The following is a 9,193-nucleotide window of genomic DNA, read 5'->3' on the forward strand; positions in this document are numbered from 1 at the left end:
TTGGCCATGTCTCTGAGTATTGCACACCTTGTGCTTTTGGGCACTCCAGTGATGTTGCAGCTCTGAAATATGGCCAAACTGGTGGCAAGTGGCATCTTGGCAGCTGCACGCTTGACTTTTCTCAGTTCATAGGCAGTTATTTTGCACCTTGGTTTTTCCACATGCTTCTTGCGACCCTGTTGACTATTTTGAATGAAACGCTTCAGAAGCTTTGCAATTTTGAGACTGCTGCATCCCTCTGCAAGATATCTCACTATTTTTGACTTTTCTGAGCCTGTCAAGTCCTTCTTTTGACCCATTTTGCCAAAGGAAAGGACGTTGCCTAATAATTATGCACACGTGATATAGGGTGTTGATGTCATTAGACCACACCCCTTCTCATTACAGAGATGCACATCACCTAATATGCTTAATTGGTAGTAGGCTTTCGAGCCAATACAGCTTGGAGTAAGACAACATGCATGTAGAGGATGATGTGGACAAAATACTCATTTGCCTAATAATTCTGCACTCCCTGTAGGAAAAAGGCAAGACAGGGGAGGCAGTGTGATGCCTTGGCTAGTGATCTAAGAAACCTTGGTTTCTGCCATCCCTGTGGATGTTACTTTGACACACATCATCTATTGTTGCAGACTACGTACACTCATTCATGGAAACGGTATTGCCTGATGCATGTGGCCTCTTTCAGCAGGATAATGTGCCCTGCCACAAAGCAAAAATAGTTCAGAAATGGTTTGAGGAGCACAACAACGAGTTTAAGGTGTTGACTTGGCCTCCAAATTCCCCATGGGGGTCCCACCTCACAACTTACAGGATTTAAAAGATCTGTTGTTAACATCTTGGTACCAGATACCTTTTAGCTTGGCTGCTATTGCTGGCCAAGATCCACTCTGCAACACAAAACAGAGAGTAGCAACTATGTCTACAAGAACAGGGTTTTATTTCAAATACTTCAGGTGCTGTGAAAACTCTACGGTTATATATAATCCAGTCTGCCTGCTTTCTCTCACATAATTCCAGTCAACAAAAAGCTAAAACAAAAAACCCAAAACAAACAAACAAACAAAAAAAATGAATCTTAAAAAGAAAAACAGGATAGTATGATGATGTAGAGTGTTGGATATTCCAGGCTACCACAGGCACTTTAGGCATTTAGGTAATATAGCTCACACACCACTCTAAGATTTCTGCACTTCCACTGCAAGGCCAGTAGGAGCTGCAGAAGGGCTCAACAATGTTTAGTATAAAAATAATTATCTGAAAGGAAATACAATCAGACACTCCTATGCTACCTGGGCAGATCTGTAACCAAGATAAGAAGAAGCGGTTTGATTGCTTTCTTTATTATCATTGAAATCACAAGAAAACGAGCAGCTGTCCATCCTCCTGATCTAATGTGCTCATCATTTCCATCTGGAAGCAGACACATCATCAGCCTTCTGGGAAAGGATGCAGTCAGTGATTCAGACTTCCAGTAGCATTTGAGAAGTAGGCTTGAGGGATGACTACTATGACTGACACCATTCAACAAATCATTTTCTGGCAGAATGAAGTCTGCTTTTTCAAGGAGCACACAGTTCAGAGTGTGTGATGGTCCTTTGACCCCAGTCTTTATTCACATCAGGCTATTGTTCTTCGTCATGCTCACGGATGTCAAGTCTTTCTGTTCACATATCTTCATTTTAAAGATGACGCAGCCATATCTCAGTTTTGCACAAAAAAGCAAACGCTCCAAACTTCCAAGTATTAAAAACAGAAAAATATATTGAATTAAACAGCCACTCCTCACGCAAACACAACTGTGACTCTTCTCATACTTCATGCTTGTCATAACGAAGGGAGCGCTTACACATCCATGCTGCAGCACCGAGTTCTGACCACTTGATGATGCTGTTCAGTCGCAGCTTTGGCGAGCAGAGGCACTGCTCCCTAATGCCCCTGACTTGTAATCCTTTACCTCAATACATAAATCCATTACAACCACAATGGACATTGTGTAACTAGAGCTGCTGGATTAATCGCACAAATTTATGTCACTGTTATGATATAACCGTTTAATTTTGCACACGTCACAATAGGTGAGTTCATGGGGAAGGCTTTGCTGTGGCTTTGTAAAGGTTAAAATCAATATGACTGCGTCTTAGTACTCGTACTATAACATATTGAGCAGTGAAAAATTATTCAAGGACTGCTCATCCAAGGATTCAGCAAATGACTGTGTAAACTCAAGGTCTTCCAGCCAAAGACTTGAAAGCAGCTTTTCTTTCTGCATTCATTTATCACAATGAGTCAGGCTGAAGAGAGCGAGAGAAAATAACCCCGACTTTCTCTGATTGTGTTTGTTTTATAGAGAAACCAACGTTATGCATGGCCAAGCTTGTAAATATGAAGCTGTTTACGACAGGCTAGTTCTACCCATGTTTTTTGCTCTGCAATGAAAACCTCTGACACTACAATTAAGCTGAAAAGTCTGTGCTGCATGGCTAACCTCAGGTCTTGTCTTACACTAAAGCTGTTTTCAATTTTAATGCAAATACAAAACACCGGCTCCTGTTTTTAAAACTCTTATCCTTACCTTAGCTAATGTATTCTTAACAAGCACAACACCAAAAAGCTATGAGGGGGTAAAGCAACCACTACACACTCGCCTCATTAGGTAAACCTGTTCATCTGCTCATTAACACAAATATCTAATCAGCCAGTCTCGTGGCAGCAACTCGGTGCATTTAGGCATGTAGACAAGACCAAGAAGAGCTGCTGAAGTTCAGAATGAGAAAGAAAAGTGATTTAAGTGACTTTGAACGTGGTATGGTTGTTCGTGCCAGATGAGCTGGTCTGTGTTTCAGAAACTGCTGATCTACTGGGATTTTCCCACATAACCATATCACAACTATTTAGTTACTAAAATAAAATAAAAATAAAGAGGAAATAATTAATTTTAGTATTTTTTAGTTTGCTAAAAATTTAGATGCTGCCATGACACTTTTAAAAAGCTCTGTGTTTTTATTTTAATGCTTTTTTAAATTATTGGATCCATCCTGCCCTATATCAACGGTTTGGGCAGATGCTGGTGGTCTAATGGTGTAATAGAGTGGGTGATACTGTTTAGCACCAACTGAGCATCATGTAAACACTGCAGCCTAACTGTGTATTGCTGCTGCTACTTAACATGCACATCCCTTTATGAAGAGAGTGTGTCCATCTTCTGAAGAATACTTCCAGAAGCATCTCAGACGTGTCTCTTGAACATAACAGTAAGCTCACTGAATTCAAATGATCTTCACAGTCACTAGAAGTCAGTCCCATAGAGCACCTTTAGATGCACTGGAACAACAAATTCATATCATGAATGTGCAGCTGACAAATCTGCAGCAACTGTGTCATGCTTTCATGTTAATATGGACCAAAATCTCAGAGCAATGTTTCCAGCACCTTGTTGAATCGGTGCCATTAAGACTTAAGAGAGTTCTGAAGGCAAGAATGGGTCCAACGTGGTACTAGCAAGGTGTACCTAATGAATTGACCAGGCAGTATTTCAAGCTAAAAATGGAAAAATGCCAATAGAGTATTAAAGCTACATAATTACACTGAGCAGTGCAGTGTTTGAACCAGTGTTGGAACAGGGCGCCGAGTAGTCAATCAGAAAATGCAAGGTCCATTCATGTTTACTCACTCAGTTTATTCTTTGTGGCTTTCTGAGCTTAAAAATAACTTTAGTCATTACACTGTTATCAGAACTGTTGGCCATGGTGCTGGAATGTGCTTTTACTTTAAGACGTGGTTTTAGCCAGACCTTCCTTCAACCCACAGAAATGACTAGAGCATATATGAAACAGACGATCCCCCTGTTGAGACACACCAACTTTCCATGTCCCCTAAGGCACGTCTGTGTGCTGATGAGTCCTGTGACTGATGCAGCCACAAGGGAAGCCCTCCTACTCTGCCTTATGGTTCCTGTTCGAATAACCTGACCCTCGCCTTTCTGCCTGCATGTTAATTCAGTATTTAATGTGTTTCAGTCAGGGCTCTGACTGAACATAAGGGTGATTGCGTCAAGATGTACTGGATGACATGTTGTTTGGTGCTGATGCATATGATGTGTCTGTGTATGTGTGTCTATGTGTGTGTGTCTATGTGTGTGTGTGTGTGTGTGTGTGTGTGTGTGTGTGTGCTTAATGATGCAGCATCTTTCCAGAACCAGCCCAGAAGGTGAAAGCTAGCTGAGTCACTGAATGCGGTGGAACCTGCAGCCAAATTCACAAAGCCGTCTCACCCACCTTTTTAATCATAACGCCTACATGGTGTTTAAACCTGGGTGTGGGTGATCAAGCGATGCACCTCAGGTAAATTCTCCTACATATTAACAAAAATTCAAAAAGTTTTTTCTCGGTTTTTCGTTGTTGTTTGTTTTAAATTTCAGGATAATGACATGTATTTAAGGTCTCAAACCTTCTTACACAGTTTCCATTCTGAATTTTATAGTTTTGATTCTAATGCTAAGCAACTCTTTGACCCATTTGAGAGATGCAGTTTTATCCCTGATTACTGATGCTGATCATTTAACCTGTCTTATATGACTTGAATTAGTATGATTATTTATTCATTTATTTATTTATTGCAATTTCTGCTTTTCTCTCACACATTAAATCAGCACATTTGTTTGTGAAACACTGCATGTGATTTACATTTCATTTGACCTTTTAACATTGATGGCAGAGTCAGGCTGTCACAAAGCATGAGATCTGAACCCAAACGCAGATAAAAAAAAAAAAAAACAACTAAAGGAACAAAAGACGAGCCTTTATTTCAGATGATGAAAGGTCTAAGATATAAAGTCCACCGAAAGTATAAAAAAAAAAAATCAAAACTGAGTGAGACATGCAGAAGACATTAAAAGATGCTGAGACCAAGACTGAGACTGAGATAGCACCTTTTATACACATGAGGCCAGTTAGGAGAAGTGAACAGAGCAGGACACGCAAGTGACAATAATCACGGACAATGAGACAGGAGGGAGGAAGTAAAATTGGACACAAGGCACTAGAAACAAAACTATCAAAATAAAACAGGAAGTGAGAACCATGATTGAATGGGGAAACAGACGCATGAATGAACTTAACTGGGCAGCTGACACAAGAACTAAAGATTCCACTAAAGGCTTGTAAGACTGAAGATTTAAATATATCTATATACACAGACCAATAAATAAAACTATGAATCCCAAACAACCTAAGAAAAAAAAGAAGAAGCAGAAACCACAAACACACGTGGGAACATGACACTTGTTAACAGGTAGCCATGTGCTATTTACTTATTGGAGAAACAACAATGAATTCTTCTGAGTAAACAGAAGAAAACTCATATATTATAATGAGTGTAACCCCTGCTGTACAAACACTGGAAAGGACAGCTTGGAGCAGCTCATTAGCACCTCTGTAAACGGCTTATTTTTTGCCAACCTTATAGAAAAACTCTTTTCTTTTTTCTGTCTGTTGTGAAGATTTGGTGAACAGCATGTGTCTGTAAAAACTGTAAACCTTTTCATGTTAACTTTTGTGTCTCTTTGAATCTCTTGCGACAAAAGCTGCCCAATTCTCTGTTCTGCATTTAAAGCGCTAAGTTAATCATCTGATCTCACAAAGCATGATGCTAAAGGAATAACCAGAGGACATGATTTGTGGATTTTGCTTCTAAGTTCTGTTCTAAAATAGGGACATTTAGATGAATGCAACTTTAAGTTTTTCTTAGAAAACTCAGCAGCATACCCAGGATTTTAGCTCAGAGGTGAAAAGACAGCCTTACTTTGTTCATCACTGTGGACGTTTCCATGGATTTCTCATGAAGCAAAAATCTTTTTTTCTCTGAAATACCTAGCAGTTTTGATGTGAATCGTGGAGTAATCCAGTCTCTGGGGACAAACTCACACACTCACATACACACATTCACTAAAAGCAATTTTGCTTTCATGCTCAAAGAGATTTGCTTTTTCTTGCTTCAACTGCTTAATCACCCTGACTAGGGTATGGATATATGTGTCCAACCATACTTAATGACTTAATGAGATAAGGAATTGTGCGAGTTCTCTTTATCATCCTGTCTTCCTTATCTGTACATTTTCCTTTCTCCCGGTTCCTCATCTCTCGTGTGGGCGCAACATGCGCGGCCCTCCCGTCACATCACACACATGCTCTGCTGTCTCTCTATTTAATCATCCTCCCTCCGAGCGGCTGCTCTGATGCTGTCAGTCTCCCCCTGATTTATGCCTTTGGCATTAGTCACCGCCTAACTTGCCTCTTGTCCCCTCCTCACAAGTCCCCCTCTTCTCCAAGTTTAGCACTAATCTTCTGCTTCTAAGACAGCACCTGCACAGCCCCAACAGATGGGATGGTTATATTTACTCTGTCTCTCTGTCTGGCACACACATCAGTACACATGTACTTTAACACTGTGCAAACATTTAAATGCACACTTGAGATGAAAGACTCACCGAGACCGGAGAGTGAAAACATCCTGCTATGATTTGTCAGATCAAGATACTAGAAAAGCATATTGCATATATAAAGTATTTGAAATGTTTCCAAGGTCAGTGCACCATTATGAGAGATAGCAACGTTGCGACGTAGTGTTTGTACTTCTTAGAACAGATTTTACTGTGAGACCATGTCTCAGATAGACTTAATGGAGTTAGGTCTAATTGATTAATCAGAGAAATGGAGTTGTGCGATTTAATCGCCAAGTCCTCTTTTCTTATCCTGTAAGCACCAGATTATCTGAGCCAGGATTTCCGGAGTGATAGTCTTTAGTCTTTATTTTGGAGTGTGTGAAATGCTAATGACGACAACCAATTGTTCTACCTGTTTATATGACGTGTGCAGGCAGGAAGTCACATAATAGTGGCTTACTGTAAATGTGCTACCAGTGTTGGTCAAGTTACTTGAAAAAAGTAATCAGTAACTAATTATTGATTACTTCCCCAAAAAAGTAATCCCGTTACTTTACTGATTACTTATTTTCAAAAGTAATTAATTACTTAGTTACTTAGTTACTTTTTAAAAACACAATTTACAACCTGAAGAGGTGATAAAGCGATAGATCTTTCAGCCCAATTCTACTTTTTCTACATAATCCATCATACAAAATGTAATCAAATGGAAAAATCTCTTTTTTTTAAACTTGTTTTATCAGTTTTAATCTTTTAACTTTATGCATCAAGCAAAAATTATATATGCAACATTCTCTGAGTTGAATAAATTAGTTTAACATTTAAACCTATTTTCTGCACATTCCAGCACATAAAATAAAATATTTTTTGTGTTTACACTCACTCTTTCAAATAGATGCAAGTAAAACACAGCAGAAAATAAATAAAGTCAAAGACTCAGCGGTCCTGTTGCTCTATTTTCACCTATTAAGCAGCACTGCGGTAGGCGGAGGTTTACCCTGGTGCAGGTGTGCCGCGGTCAGTTGAAGAATCCGCGACTTTCTCTGTGAATTTCCCATTACGTCGTTGTGCACTCGGTGCTTGCTTGGAAGTTTAGGGGTTTTTTTTCGCTGTAAAAAGAAGTTTTCTCCCACAATCAATATGTGATCCATTGTTGATCTGCACACAGCTGTTGTCACTAACGGCGCACTCGCTTACGTCACTGTCGTGAGACATTCTCGCAAAAAAATCACGGTTTTAGTAACGCAGTAACGCAGTGTTCCTACGGGAAAGTAACGGTAATCTAATTACCGTTTTTGCAATAGTAATCCCTTACTTTACTCGTTACTCGAAAAAGTAATCAGATTACAGTAACTCGTTACTCTGCGTGCTACCTATGCGTTGTTTTTTTTTCAGTTTTTTAAAATTTTATTTTATTATTTTGAAGCCAGTGATCCAATGCAAGTACTGTAACTCCTTCACCAAATTTGTTTATACTCTAAGGACTTACCCTGGTAGATATACAGCATATATACAGCAACGTTTTTGATGAGAGAAAAAGGCACCAACTAAAAGGCCACACCAATAACAGTAACTGAGGTAGTAGAAGGTGAGTTATTTGACTCTTGGCTCCTTCAGTCCACGCGTCAAAGCATTCCTGGGCAAGATACCGAATCCCAAATTACTCCAGATACATTCATTGTCATGTGAGTGGGTGTGTGCTAATTAGAAAGCGCTTGTCCTCTACCAGAGGCCTTGGAGTTTGAGGGTCCTGCGAAGTATCTTCCTAGGACTGCGCTCTTCTCTGATGTCATTCCTGGGAACTGCCCGATGCTGGAGCCACTCGCCCAGTTTGGAGGTCGCTGTCCTATTTGCTCCATTTTATCACAGGAACCGCTGCTGCCTTTACCCTCCACATCTTCTATTTCCTCGTCAGTGTAGATACTGCGTGTTGAATATTCCATAGGTCCCACATCCTCTTCATGTATCTCCTTCCGCTGGGACTGCTTGTGTAGTAGTAACAGTTACCTTTTAACAGAAACACGGTACTATGGTTTCAAAAAGCATGTCACTCATGAACACACACCTCAAGCTTTTCAAAACAGAAGAAACACTACACAGAGTTCAACTATGAGACACTAACGATAATTTTTAACCTTACAACTGTTTACAACTTGCATAGTTCCCATTTCTGTATAGCTGTATATCTCAGATTTCTGTAAAGTTATTTATTTCATATTCTGTATAGTTTTTCATATTTATATCCTGTCCATATCCTGTACATAGCTTGTACTCACTACAGCCTGTACATACTTATAGTTATAGAATATTCACAACATACTTCATACCGTGTACATTATAACATACCATAATAGACCCATTTCTGTAATATACTCACATATCTATATTATTGCTAATATATATTGTAATATATCTATATCACTAAAGCACTTCTGGATGGATGCAAACTGCATTTCGTTGCCCTGTACCTGTGCATGTGCAATGACAATAAAGTTGAATTCTATTCTATTCTATTCTATTCTATTCTATTCTAACAATACACATGTATAACAAAGAACACGTGACATAGAGACGTGTGGTCTGTGACATATGTGGCAAGCCTGGGCGAATCATTGTCATTGTCTGATTCATGTCGAAATGTCACACATGAGGGAACATGAACAAACTGTTGTACCTGTGGTCAATATCTCTGAAATGATACATATCTTGTCTCTTTTCTGCCAGTTGATTGATTTTTAGCCAAAGTCTAGA

Source organism: Copadichromis virginalis, linkage group LG11 (genome assembly GCF_057382275.1).
Source record: "Copadichromis virginalis isolate Kocher_CV1m ecotype Utaka linkage group LG11, C_Virginalis_male_GT1.1, whole genome shotgun sequence".
Lineage (NCBI taxonomy): Eukaryota > Metazoa > Chordata > Actinopteri > Cichliformes > Cichlidae > Copadichromis > Copadichromis virginalis.